This window comes from Tiliqua scincoides, chromosome 2 (genome assembly GCF_035046505.1).
Source record: "Tiliqua scincoides isolate rTilSci1 chromosome 2, rTilSci1.hap2, whole genome shotgun sequence".
In the NCBI taxonomy this organism is placed as follows: domain Eukaryota; kingdom Metazoa; phylum Chordata; class Lepidosauria; order Squamata; family Scincidae; genus Tiliqua; species Tiliqua scincoides.
Window position 1 is genome coordinate 242,979,025 of NC_089822.1, and position 14,270 is coordinate 242,993,294.

The following is a 14,270-nucleotide window of genomic DNA, read 5'->3' on the forward strand; positions in this document are numbered from 1 at the left end:
TCAGCACTGGGGAGTTTCCTCACAATGTGTGCGATGCGTTGCTGCGGAAGAGGTTTTGTTCTCTAATTTTCCTCGGATGCCAAATGGCACAATGTAGTTTCTAGTGTTTGATTAGGAGCAGTTGGACAAGATATGAAAAAAAAAACCCTGGAACAGGGAAGTTAATACTAATTACTCGAGTTGTTCTGAGAGCACATGACACAGCCACCTTGCTGGAGCTAAGCAGATTTAAGTTTTGTGCCTGGATCCAGTTCCTGGATGAGAGGCTGCATTGGAACCCCATGTGTGCTGCCTTGAGCTCCATGATGGTAGGATGTGATAAATAATAGCAGCAATGATCAGTTTTCAGACTGCGAGGAACCAAGGTTCATGATCAGGTGGATGCTGTGGTCCAGGACTTTGTGTTCCAATTGTCCCTTTTTACCAAGGACAGTTCATACTGTCCCTTCTTCAGACCTAATTTTGCCTTCTGTGGATGCATTGCTTAAAATTTAAATAATATGAGTTGCTGGTGTCATTATTCAGGGTTCAATGGCCTCCTCAGGTTTTCTAGAAATTAAATCTTAGAGTGAAGAATAGGTGCACCTTATCTCTGGCACACTTTGGTGTGCACCGGACCACACTGCTAAATCACACCCTATAGTTGCTGAGGTTTATTTTGGATTATTTGTAAGACATGTTGCATATCATAAGGCCACTATGTCTTCTAGTCAGTGTATCCTTAACAAAAAGAAGAATCATTCTTCTGGGTTTGAAATCAGAGGATGACAGGCAATAACATAGTGAACAAATACAGCATAATAATAATAATAATAATAATAATAATAATAATAATAATAATAATAATAATAATAATACAGGTATTTATATACCGCCTTTCATGGTCTTCAGATTTCTCCTCATACTTTATTTCAAGGCGGTTTACACAGGCAGGCTGTACTAAATCCCTATAGGGATTTTTAGAATTGACAAAGGTTCTGTCTTTCAAGAACTACAACATTTCAGATGGATCCTTTTATGATCTGGTATCACATTCTGGCCTCCAGTTTCCTCCCACGCAAGCTGACAATCCTTCATATCTCACTTGAAGGGCAGCCAAAGAGCAGATGGAAAAACTTGGCTCGGCTTGTCAGCTGCTTCAAGGTCTCGCCGTTCACAGTGCCGGTGGCTTCGAACTGGCAACCTTCAGCTGTTATCTTCAGGCAAACGAAGGCGCTACCCTCTAGACCAGACCTCCTGCCTCCATAGCATACCCTGTGGTGAAGTGATTAGTGTGTTGGACTGGGACTCATGAGATCCTCATTCAAATCCTCATTCAGCAATAACACAAACTGGATGACCTATAGTGGCCAGTTGTGCTTGCGCGCGCTCGCTCTCTCTCTCCCCAGTTGAAAAGGTTGTTGTGAGAATAAAATGACAATAGGGATCTATGTCAGCTGCCCTGAGCTTGTTGGAGGAAAGGCAGGATTAAACATAGTACATTATGCCTCATTATCCACTGGGATTCTGTTCTGGAACCCCCAACAGATTAAGAAAAAATCAGTGGTTATCAAAACAGTGGAAAAACAGCTTTAAAAACCCACTTCCAGGTTTCTTGTTTCACCATTGCTCCTAATGGAATAATTTCAGTCCATTAGATTCCATTATTCGACCCATCCTAGTGGCTGAATGCAGTATAGCATCTATACTGTTCAGTGGATACCGAGGCACCACCTGTAGATGTGATACAAAAGGAGGCTTTTATGATACAAAAGGAGGCTTGTGAAGTGCAGGTAGGGGCAGGAGCACAAGACGCTTATTTTGAGAATTGGATTTTTATAAAAGCATTTCCTTATTTTTGTTTGTACAATGTTGGTGGGTATGCAGGAACCAACAGCCTCTCTGACCACTAATTCTAAGTTATGGAAAATGGTTGTGTGTATTGACTGGTGAAGAAAGGCATTCTGAACATGCGCAAATGCAGAATTTATCACATCTACACTTGGCCAACAAATGTATATAATGTTGCATGCTAATCACACAACCTGACTTTAGCAAAGGTTCTCCTGAAACATTCTTTGTTCCTTATTGATATCACTGAGTGATGAACTACTCATATGGATCTAGCGGGTGAATATTGTTCTTCTGGGCAGACACCATCCTGTATGTTTATAGGCACAGATATAGACTGTGGTGAGCAGCCCAATAAGGGAATACTTGTGTTTGATTTTTGCTGGCAGAACTGAGACACTTTATGCTGCCTGCATATCTGTCCATTAAACAGAGGGTGCCTATGAAAAAGAGTATGCTGCAAGCCATGTTCCTTCACTCCTGAAGCACTCTGTTTATGATGTTGCGTGGAGAAAAGGAAGGGGATTAGGCTCCTTTGTGCACTCTTTAGATTTAGAATATCAACCCCACCCCACCCCCATCCTTATGGGTGTTTGAGCTTTGAGTAGAATGCTCAAGGACCCAGTTCAATTTTAGACCAAGCAGCCTGCTGCTCACCTACCCCAGAATACAGATCTAAATGCATTTATGCTCATGTATACACATACATTTTGATTGCACATTTTGCAATGATACAGGAAGGTTAAAAATATGGATAAATAAATGCATATAGAACTATACTGAACCAAATGGGTGCACAGCGTCCTCCAAGTAAACACAGTTGCTGGGAATATCCAATTTTTGACACTTATTTGATGACATGACACCTTGAAAGTATAGGTTTCACAAGCAGAACTGCAAATTTATTTATAGTAATAAAGCTGTTTTGCCCTCTGTTATTAGCATTCAAGAAAGGCGGGCCAATTGCCTGAGCTTTGGAAATATGTTTATTATAGTACCCAGGCAGAGGCCTGGAGTCTCTGAACTGTGAAATAAGATTTCGGTAACTAAGGAAAGAAGCGTTGGCTCTTACCAAATTGTCTCCCGTGTTACTGTAAATAGCTATTTCTCATAGATTTTGCTTATTTTCGTACTTCAGACTCGGATAGATAAATAGATGAAAAAAGAGGCATTCAGGGTAGTATGGCAGTGGACTTAAGCCTACAGCACCTGGTATTCCCAGGAGGTCTCCCATCCAAGTACTAACCAGGCCTGACCCTGCTTAGCTTTCGAGAACAGACAAGATCGGGCACATTCAGGGTAGTATGGCCATCTTAATCTGTTCATTTTATCAACCATTTTAATAATTTTACATTCATTACTACTAATTTTATTAATACTTTTATTTAATGAATCATTGATAACTACTAATAACCCATAGTTAGCTATTGGTCGAAGTATTAACTAAACTCCCACCCTCTGACTACCTCTAATTTGAGTTCTAGTTTTTTTGGGACTCAGCTGGTATCCAGGACCAGGTGTCTCCACTCTTCCCCTCCAGCTTCAAAACACAAAAGGTAAACATGATAAACAAAGACTTAACACCTAACAGGGGACAGAAAAGATTGCGGATGAGCCCCCACACAAAATGCCTGGAGAGTTCTGACGAGAAATACTTGAGAAAAGAGAAGAAACAGAAGCAGTTGGGAATTGAAAGTTTCTTCTCTCCCTCTCTGGAATCTGCATACCCTGTGAGTACCAGCAACAGTTCTAAGGCTCTGGTGTCAGAACTTGCACAATCTAAAGATGTTTTAGTAACTCAGTCTAAAGATGTTTTAGTAATTCAAATGACAGAAGGCAGTAAATCCACAGCTGAGTGGAAGGGGAAGGCTAACAAGCAAAACACTTCTCAGAGAAATAGTGCAACTAGCGGTAGAACTTTATTCCAAACAGCTACTGACTTCACCCTTCAACAACTGGGAGACGCATGTTTTATATCTGCAAAAACCTTAATATTGATATTGGGGCGCTTAAATAAAACGGAAGGGCAAATGGAAATCCTGACCCAGAGGTTGAGTCAACCTGATCCGAGTGTGGACAGGCTTCAACCTTTGGCAAACAACAACAAGGACATCATAAAATTATCTCCCTTCCTGGAGGAAATAGTAAAACCAAGAAGCACAAATTGTACAAAGTATGTAGAGCAGAGAAGTGTACACAGAATATTGCAAAGTCACCAGATTTTAATTTGTCTTCTTAGAAGGGATGCTCACCTTTGGAGAAGTAAGGACAAAATTCTTATCTCTCTTGAAGAGCTTTTAAATTGCAGAATAGCCTCAACAGAACTAAATTACTTCTACTTCTTACCTGCTCAGGAGGACTATATAAGGCTGTTTCTAGACTTTAGGTCCAGAACTGTGCCATCTCTAATTTTTCTATTTATAAGGCGATTTCCAAGAATGAATATCTTTCCACGGCGTGTATTTAAAGAGTTGGGTCCTAGAAAAATTAATGAATGTTAAACGATCATATAGTAGTCACTTTTGGAACCCAGACTTGACAAACACTTGCAATTCAGTAAGCCATAAGAAAATAGGAACCTAGAATATTGAGAATGTAGATGAACCAATTCCTGGGAAAGTGGAGCTGATGGATCTGAAAGCCAAATTGGGGAAACTTTGAGCAGAACAGACAGAATTGCTGTAGTCTGGAAAATGCTAAACCGGAGCCTGAAATGACAAGTGGTATGATAGACTTGGACATTTCTATAGGATGGTGCTCACCCTTAATAAAGCAACTTAATTCCAATTTGGAAAACATGGTTACAATCTCAAAATTAGGTACAGAAAATGCACTGGTTGGCAACCTTCAGCCTACAGCACCCGGTATTCTCAAGCAGTCTCCCATCCAAGTACTAACCAGACCTGACCCTGCTTAGCTTCTGAGATCAGACGAGATCGGGCATGTGCAGGGTAACAAGGAGGAAATGTTGGGAAAGGTCACCTTGTCCTCCACATTTAAAAGTGGGGCTATAGACCCACAGTTAAATCGACCAGGGATGCTGCTGGCCATGGACCCACATTTTGAGAGTGTGTCCGCTATTCTTGTTCCAGATGTGCTGTCTTCAATACGCAGCTCACAGAGCAGCACTGTGGGTGGAGGGGGCAGAAGACCTAAGATGGTGGAAAATTTTGAGCAGATTGAGGATCCTCTAGTAGAAACTCTCTTGACTACAGAATTCTCATATCCAAATTTGGTAGAGTTAAAGAGAAGGACACATGTAGAGCCAGAGGATACAATAGAATTGATATCAACACAGACTCCCCAGCCTTGTATACTGAATCTCACAGAAGGCCCTTGTAATTTTGAAAGCAGCCAGTCCTGCGTCGGGCTGGGTGAGACTCTGGGAGTAAGTAACAATGTGGATAACATGAACAACGGCACTGGTGACATTGCTGAGCCTGTAGAGAGTAACATAGTGTTAAATAGCAATGCCTTTTCCTCAAACCCTTGCTCAGGAGAAGTTCACAGAGCTGGGCTTTTTCCATCTATTGACTTGGATACCAATCAGGATCTACAGGAATTGAGATAAGTTATTCCTACCTCTATTCCTAAGGAAACTACTGTAAATGTTCCCAACCAGTTAACTAATAAGGTTGATTTTTTTAGTTTAAAGGGGTCTAGGAAGTGTAGGACTGCTTCCCCGAGAGCTTTAAAAATTCTTAGTTGGAACTTAAAAGGTCGGAATAAAGCTATGACATCCTATCCCCTTTTAAGCTGATTTTGACTGTATTATGATACAAGAATCCTGGCTTTGTACCCCTTGGGATCTAGATGGATATAAGTCCTTCTGTTTGTCAGCTGAAAAATGCAAAGGATGTCCCGGGGGGGGGGGGGTTGTTAAGTTTTGTGCCCAACAAATTAGGGAAGTCATCTCTCCTCCCCCCTGGCCCATTTAAACTAGCTATGGCAGTCAAGATAGTTATCAACTCAATAGAAAGTTTGATGGTGAATGTATATCTCCCTCCTACAACTTGTAGTCTAGACCTGGAAAAACAATGGACAGTTTTGGAAGAATATTTATTGAGTTTGCAAGGCAACTATCCCCAAGCTATCTCACTAATTGGGGGTGATTTTAATGCTAGAATTGGTGCAAGTGACTATCAATTATTATCGTCTAATTTCTCGAAAAAAAGATTTGTTCTATTATAATGCCACAGAAGGATCACGCATTTCTAAGGATAAAATTATTAACAAGGCAGGAGCTCAATTGGTTAATATGACTTCTAAGCTTTCGCTAACCATTATAAATGGGAATACTTTAGTTGATCCATGTGGTGAATATACGTTCATCTCACCACAAGGAGCCAGCGTTATTGATTATATGTTGATCGATGATGTAAATTATCCTAAAGTACTGAACTTCACAGTGAATGATCAGGCAATAAGTGATCCCATTTCCATTAAGGTGCAAGTTGAAGATGCGTTACACTCCAGTATTAGTCAAACAGAAACTCAGATGCCGCCTTTAAGGCAGAAATGGACAACCAAAACCCCTGAAGCTGTCAAAGAAATTCTTTGTGCAGCAAAGGTACAAGAGCTTAAAAAGAAATTTTATTTGGATCAGACATCACTATAATATCCAGAAATATGTTATCACTCTTTAGAATGTTCAATCTTTACTATCTAAAGAGAGAAATAGAAGAATCTCAAAAACTCGTTGGCAGACAAAGAGATGATTTGATAATGATTGTAGGTCAGCAAAAAATCAATGGAAACGACTCTACAAATTTTTTAAGGGAAGCATTACACCAGATGCACGTGCCTCCTTACTTCAAGCTAGAAGGGAATATAAAGCATTATTGAAAACAAAGAAACAGCAATTTATGAGATCCACATGGGATAGGATAATTGTGGCAGCCAATGAGAAGTCTGGTATATATCTTTGGTGACTACCGTATTTTTCACTCCATAAGACGCACTTTTTCCCCCCAAAAAAGTGGGGGGGAAAGTGTGTGCGTCTTATGGAGCGAATACTGCAAAAAAAAACCAAAAAAACTCCGCCCCCTGCCCGATCGCTCTGCTCGGTTTCCCCAGGCACTCAGAGGCTGAGCTGGCTCCTGAGGGGGGCTCCTGCCTTCCCTCAGTGCCCGCGCAGACTGTGGCAGCGACGGATGGAGTCCAAGTCCGCGTGTCTACTCAGAAGTAAGTCTCAGAGTCACTGGGGCTCACTCCCAGGAAAGCGTCACTGGGGCTCACTCTCTCTCCCCCCCCCCAAGCCTGGAGCATCACAGCCTCTCTTTCCCCCCACCCCAAGCCTGGAGCATTACATCCTCTCTCCCCCCAAGCCTGGAGCATCACAGCTTCACTCTTCCCCCCCAAGCCTGGAGCATCACAGCCTCTCTCTCTCCCCCCCCAAAGCCTGGAGCATCACAGCCTCTCTCTCTCCCCCCCCAAGCCTGGAGCATCACAGACTCTCTCTCTCCCCCCCAAGCCTGGAGCATCTCAGCCTCTCTCTCCCCCCCCCAAGCCTGGAGCATCACAGCTTCTCTCTCCCCCCCCCAAGCCTGGAGCATCACAGACTTCCCCCCCAAGCCTGGAGCATCACAGCTTCTCTCTTCCCCCCCCAAGCCTAGAGCATCACAGACTCTTCCCCCCCCCCTCCAAGCCTGGAGCATCACAGCCTTTCTTTCCCCCCACCCCAAGCCTGGAGCATCACAACTTCTCTGCAACACAAACACTTTCCCCCCTCTCTCACACACACAGGCTGCCCCCTTCTCTCACACACACAGATGCTCTGCCCCCCCCCACACTCACACAGCAATGCTTATTGCACAGCAATGCTTATTGCACAAGTCCCAGGTAAGGCTCGGTTCTCACCATAAATCCAGAGGTTTGTTGTGTCTTGAGAATTCAAGTTGTGGTTGGACTTTCCACTTGTTCATTTGTATTGGAATCACAGAAGAAATGGTGAGGAGGTAGATGTGGTGTCAGCAGTGGCCCCTTTAAGGGTAAGGCCTGGTCATCCAGCAGAGTGTGCTGCACAGCTGCAGCCACTGGAAGGCAATAGGGCCCTCAGGGAAATAAGGAGTACCTGAGGCAGAAAGGGTTTGTGGGTTTTGAAGGAGTGCAGGTTGGAGGTAGGAGTGGAGACTGACTGGGTTTATTGAATTTGGAATCTGACTGTGGATTGTGACTGGACTTGGATACCCTGATGGATTTGACTGACCTACCTGGAACCTGACCTTGGACTGTAATTTGGCTTATTGGCTCTGGACTCTGATTTGGCAACTCTGATTGATGGGACTGATTTACTTGGCATCTGTGGACTGGAACTGGACTCACTTTTGCTTCCTGCACTGGTGAGTTGGACAAGGGGGACTGATCAGCCTTAAGCGGGCACGAGGCCCAGTGGATTGGAATTTGGCAGAACATCATTGTAGCAGAAAGATAATATGATTCCCTATTTGTGTGCACCTGCTTTTGTGAGCTTCATAAATTCTGACTCTAGCGATGATGAGTTCTTGGGGTTTCCAGAAAACTAGAGTACTCAAACCTTTAAGTCTTTCCATTTGTTAATGACAGTGATAATGGTTCTTAATGCCACTGTTGACTGCTGTTCACTTTACATGGTTCAAATGTTATTCTGTTATAGTTTATTAAATATTTTATTACACTATTCGGTTCAGAATATTTTTTTTCCTGTTTTCCTCCTCTAAAAACTAGGTGCGTCTTATGGTCAGGTGCATCTTATGGAGCAAAAAATACGGTAATTACTCCAATGCTGAAGCCAAAAGTGTTGTTGGGTCGTCTTTATCTGTGGTAAATTGGGAAAAACATTTTAAAAATCTTTACAAGAAGCATGAACATGAACCAGATCTGAACTTTGAGATCTATCTTGCACAGTTTACTGAATGGGAACCTGTTACTTGCAAGGAAGTCATAACGTTGATCAACAGGCTTAAACTGAGGAAATCCCCTGGGATAGATGCAATTCCTGCCGAGCTTTATAAGATATACCTGATCTGGTGCGCACAGGTACTCGCACCCTTCTTTACGCTGTTTAATAAGGACGGAATTATCCCAGGTGCTTGGAAAGTATCCTTAGTAGCGCCCATATATAGGAAAGGGAACAGGACAGAGTAATTATTGACCAATCAACCTTTTAACAGTGATTGGCAAGATGTATGCATCTTTCATGCAGCTCAGTGATGATGATCTCTTTGCAGCACTTTAGGACTTCAGCAGGGATGCTGTCTTTTCCTGGTGCCTTGCCAAAGGCAAGGGAGTCCAGGACCACGTGAAGTTCTTCTAGGATTGGTTGACTGTCAAGCTCCTCCAACACAGGCAGGCACTCAATGTTGTTCAGCGCTTCTTTGGTGACTACAGACATCCAAATCGGCGTGAAGCAGGGCTGTGTTCTTGCACCAACCTTGTTTGGGATTTTCTTCGCTGTCCTGCTGAAGCATGCCTTTGGAACTGCAACAGAAGATGGAAAGCTCTTCAACCTCTCCAGACTGAGAGCAAAGTCCAAAGTCCAGCTGAAATGTCTGCGTGACTTCCTCTTTGCTGACGATGCAGCTGTCACTACCCACTCTGCCAAAGATCTCCAGCAGCTCATGGATCGTTTTAGCAAGGCCTGCCAAGATTTTGGACTGACGATCAGCCTTAAGAAAACACAGGTCATGGTTCAGGATGTGGACTCACCTCCCTGCATTACAATCTCTGTGCATGAACTGGAGGTTGTCCATGACTTTGTGTACCTTGGCTCAACGATCTCCGACACTCTTTCTCTCGATACCGAGCTAAACAAACGCATCGGTAAAGCAGCTACCACGTTTTCCAGACTCATAAAGAGTCTGGTCCAACAAGAAGCTGACGGAACATACCAAGATCCAGGTCTACAGAGCTTGCGTCCTGAGTACACTTCTGTACTGCAGTGAGTCATGGACTCTTCGCTCTCAACAGGACAGAAAACTGAGCGCTTTCCACATGCGCTGCCTCTGTCGCATCCTCGGCATCACCTGGCAGGACAAAGTTCCAAACAACACAGTCCTGGAACGAGCTGGAATCCCTAGCATGTATGCACTGCTGAAACAGAGACGCCTGTGTTGGCTTGGTCATGTTGTGAGAATGGATGATGGCTGGATCCCAAAGGATCTCCTCTATGGAGAACTTGTGCAAGGAAAGCGCCCTACAGGTAGACCACAGCTGCGATACAAGGACATCTGCAAGAGGGATCTGAAGGCCTTAGGAGTGGACCTCAACAGGTGGGAAACCCTGGCCTCTGAGCGGCCCGCTTGGAGGCAGGCTGTGCAGCATGGCCTTTCCCAGTTTGAAGAGACACTTTGCCAACAGTCTGAGGCAAAGAGGCAAAGAAGGAAGGCCCATAGCCAGGGAGACAGACCAGGGACACACTACACTTGCTCCCAGTGTGGAAGGGATTGTCACTCCCGAATCGGCCTTTCCAGCCACACTAGACGCTTTGCCAGAACCACCATCCAGAGCGTGATACCATAGTCTTCCGAGACTGAAGGTTGCCAACAGCATGCATCTTTATTGCAAGAGAAACTGCTTGATTGGATAGAACAGGAGAAGATACCAGGAGACAAGCAAGCAGGGTTCAGTAAAGGCTACTCTTGTATTGATCATTGCTTTACTGTGGCATCATTGATAAGGAAATATGCATTAAATGTTCCTGGCACCTTATAGGTAGCATTTATAGATCTAAGAGCTGCTTTTGACTCTGTGTCTCATGCAAGACACTGAAATAAATTGAATTCTACATATGCCTAAAAGATTGTTAAAATTAATAATGAATTTATATACTGGAATCTCCTTATATGTTAAACTAAACAAAGATGAAGCTGTTTCTCGCCCCGTATCTGTTGAAAGAGGGGCTAGGCAGGGATGTGTTCTTGCGCTGCATTTATTTAATCTCTATCTCAATGACTTCGTTCCTAAATTACTTGATTTAGATAGACATGCACCATGCCTAGATAACAAACCAATTCCTGCCTTATTATACGCTGATGATCTTGTTCTATTGTCCAGAACTCAGATTGGTCTTAAATGTGCCATTAAAGCATTTATTGCTTACTGTAGTGAAAAACTATTAGAAATAAATGAGGATAATCTCAAATAATGGTTTTTATAAAATCAATAAGAAGGACCAATGAAAGATGGAAAATTGGCCCGTATAAGTTGCAGCTGGTTAATGAATTTTGCTATCTTGGAATAGTGTTCCAATCTAACCTTGCATGGTCCAAACATATAAAGTATCTTAAGGGGAAAATTGAATTGACACTACTAGCACTGAGAAATTTTTTACATCAAAGGAAGACAGGGCGTGCCAGCACTCCTAAAGGCATATAAAGCATTGGTATTGCCACGTATGTTATATAGCTCACCGATCCAGTTTTTGGGACCCATAGAACAGCTTGAGCGACTCCAGAAAGTCTTTTTTGGAAGCTTTTAGCCCTACCCCCATGTATAGCCTCTGAAGTTATACGGTTGGAATTGGGACTTCCAAAGATTTCAACCTTGATTTGGAAAGCTGTTATCGGATTTAAATACAGACTTACAATTGCTGAAAATCTTCCTATTTTCACAAAACTAGCAGCACAGGAATGCTGCTGGGTAAAATGGAATAACAACATTAATTTGAAAATATGTGAGCTGGGCCTACAGTCACTAGAAAAAATTCAGTGGAAGAAGCCATTCGCTGCTTGTTGAAAAGCTATTAATTCAAGATTGGGATTGCCTTCTAAGGAAGGCTAAGGGTAAATGCTGTCCTTATTTCGGAATTAAATTTCCCACTAAATTTACCCATTTATTTTAATGTACTGACGGTTCCCAAGTTGAGGCGTGCTTCTATGATTGCACGATGCAATGCTTTACCAATGGCACAAATGAAGGGACATTTTCAAAGGATCCCTCCTGAGCAGGGTTATTGTGATAGTCCCTTAACTGAATTAGACACCTCGGTGCATATCTTTTTCCGATGTCCAAAATACAGCAGGGAGAGATAGATTCTTAAAGAAATTGATACATAAATTTTCTATGTTTTCGGACTCTTTAAGACTGAAATTACTGTTAAGTAGTCTTTGCAAAGAGCGTGTTGTGGATATAGCCAAATTCTGCTTCTATGTGGTTTTAAATTCTGGTTTTAAGATTTTAGATAAATAGGTGTATGGCTTATGTGCTGATCAACCTAATAAACTTGACTTGAAAAAAGAGGTGGCTTGCTGGGGTAATACAGAAAATGTAATCATAAGAGTAGGCCGTGGCTCACACCTACAGTGCATATGAGTGAATGACTCTATGTATCTTGTACATTTGACTTCTGCATAGCTGTGTGGAAAATTTGTGCCGTGCTCCACTATGGTGCAACTTGAATGGGGACGAGGGTTACTAATGTTTTACTCATCCTTGGGGCTTCTGTTGTTATCAGTAGCTTAACCAGCAGAAATAAGTGGGGGGGGGGGGGGAAGAGGGAATGTGCATATCTCTGCCAATGAAAGGTTCATCTGATGATTTCTGCAGGAGTAATCGTTATTAATAAAGACATACGTTATAAGAACAAGGCAGGCTTTTTTAAAAATCAGCTGGCAACCATAATGGAGTTCAGTATCACCTATATACCAAGTAGCACCTATAGTATCATATCACCTATATAGCAAGTAAAGTGCATAAAAAAATTATTCTCAGCAGCTCCTTGTCACCAAGAATAGTTGAAGAAGACTCTTACCACAATGAGACCCAATCTACACATCACTCAGAGTGCAATGGTAGAATTCTAGATTTTTCCACATTGAACTATTGGTGGGGAGACATCCTACAAAGGCTTCCTGCTTGTCATAAACTAGCAAATCAGGAGAAGGAAAACAAGAGGCAAAAAGGAATCAGTACAGCATTATCTTGGATCTGTGATTGATGTAAACCTCTTTGACAGAAAATTTTTGTTGGAAAAGGAGGATAAAAATATGAGAAATAAGATAATGTGATGTTGACAGTTGTGAACACCCTCATTGTATTACCAGTACTTTACTTTGGGAAAGTGTCCCCTTCAAAATCAAAATGATTGGCAAGACCTATTACATTAAGCAGAGTAGCCCCTTTCAGATAATCAGTGACTTCTACACGCTTAGCTGACAGTCTGCACCAAAGTTGCACACATACAGATTTCTCTATGCTGTCAAGAACCCTGAGTTTTATTTATTGCATATGCATAGCTTCCACTTAGACCTTCAGCAGAATGCATGGAGGTCAGGAAAAGATGACATCCTACTCCCTGCCTTCAGTCACTCACAGAGCATCTGAAAAGGATTGTTACCTCTTGTAGATCCAGCAACACCTCATAATGTCCAGGAGGAATTCAAGCTTCCTGGATGCCACATGCAAAATTGCAACTACAGATATTTATACCTGTTTTTGAAGTTGCAGGTCAGAGTGCACATGAGCACAAATCTTGAGCAGTTTGTTTCAAATCTAGAGCAATTTGGATGACTGCAAACCTTCCAAGGCTTTGCTCAGCCATTTTACTTTTGAAGGTGACAGTTTCCCTAAGATAATTTCAAGTGACACAATGATAGTATTCACAATGATACCTTTTCCATATTGAAAATCTGTCTGATTTTAAAGCACTAGGATCAAGAAACTTGCAGGCCAAATACCGTAGTATCCTGAGGCTTTATGCTGAAGGGTAATAAATTAACATTTACCTGTACACTTTTAATAGTTTTTTCCTCCAGACCTTCTTGTATTTCAGTACTGCTTATGTCACTTTCCTGAGAATTTTTTCCTTTATCTTGGCTCCCACTGCCTGTTTTTGTTAATTAGTTATTTTGAACTCTCCTAGCTTTCTATGTTATTGATGAAGGTAGCAGCCAAGGAATGTGACTAAATAATGTTAGGGCACAGTTCTAACTAGGCCTACTCAGAAGTAAGTTCTGTTTTGTTCAATGGGGCTTTCCTTACTCTCAGGAAAGTGTGGTTAGGATTGCAGCCTTATGCTCCTGTCTGTTTTGTCAATCTGAGAGCACAATCCTATGCATGTCTACTCAAAAGTAAGTTCCATTGTGTTCAACTCCCAGGAAAGTGTGTATAGGATTGCAGCCACATATTTACAAATGTTAACAGTCTGAGCTTGAGCCAGGCACTCTTGAATCACATCTCCCCCAAAGCTCCCATGCATTCGACTCTGTCAGCAGTGTTTCCATTAAAAGTGGCTTTTGGGCGGGGGGGACCAACTGCACTAGGCTGCAGTGGGTCCCTGTATCCATAGATCCCATATCCCAGATATCCCAAGTCTGTGGGGCCACCTGCTTGAGCCCCCACCACTTGCCCCCTCCAGAGGTGAGGGGAGCCGAGCTCCCTTTGGCTGTAGAGGGTGGGGGGCAGGAGTTGACCCATATCTGTGGTTTCACGTAACCATGGGGGGTTCCAGAACACAAGCCCCA

At 42.6% G+C, this 14,270-nt stretch overlaps 1 protein-coding gene and 1 pseudogene across 16 annotated transcripts in view; one reads left to right on the forward strand and one right to left on the reverse strand.

The window, feature by feature from the left end:
- Positions 1 to 14,270, forward strand: part of CADPS (calcium dependent secretion activator) — a 465,254-nt gene that overhangs the window by 152,819 nt on the left and 298,165 nt on the right. The window lies entirely within an intron of this gene.
- On the reverse strand, positions 3,028 to 3,146 carry LOC136643481 (5S ribosomal RNA; annotated as a pseudogene).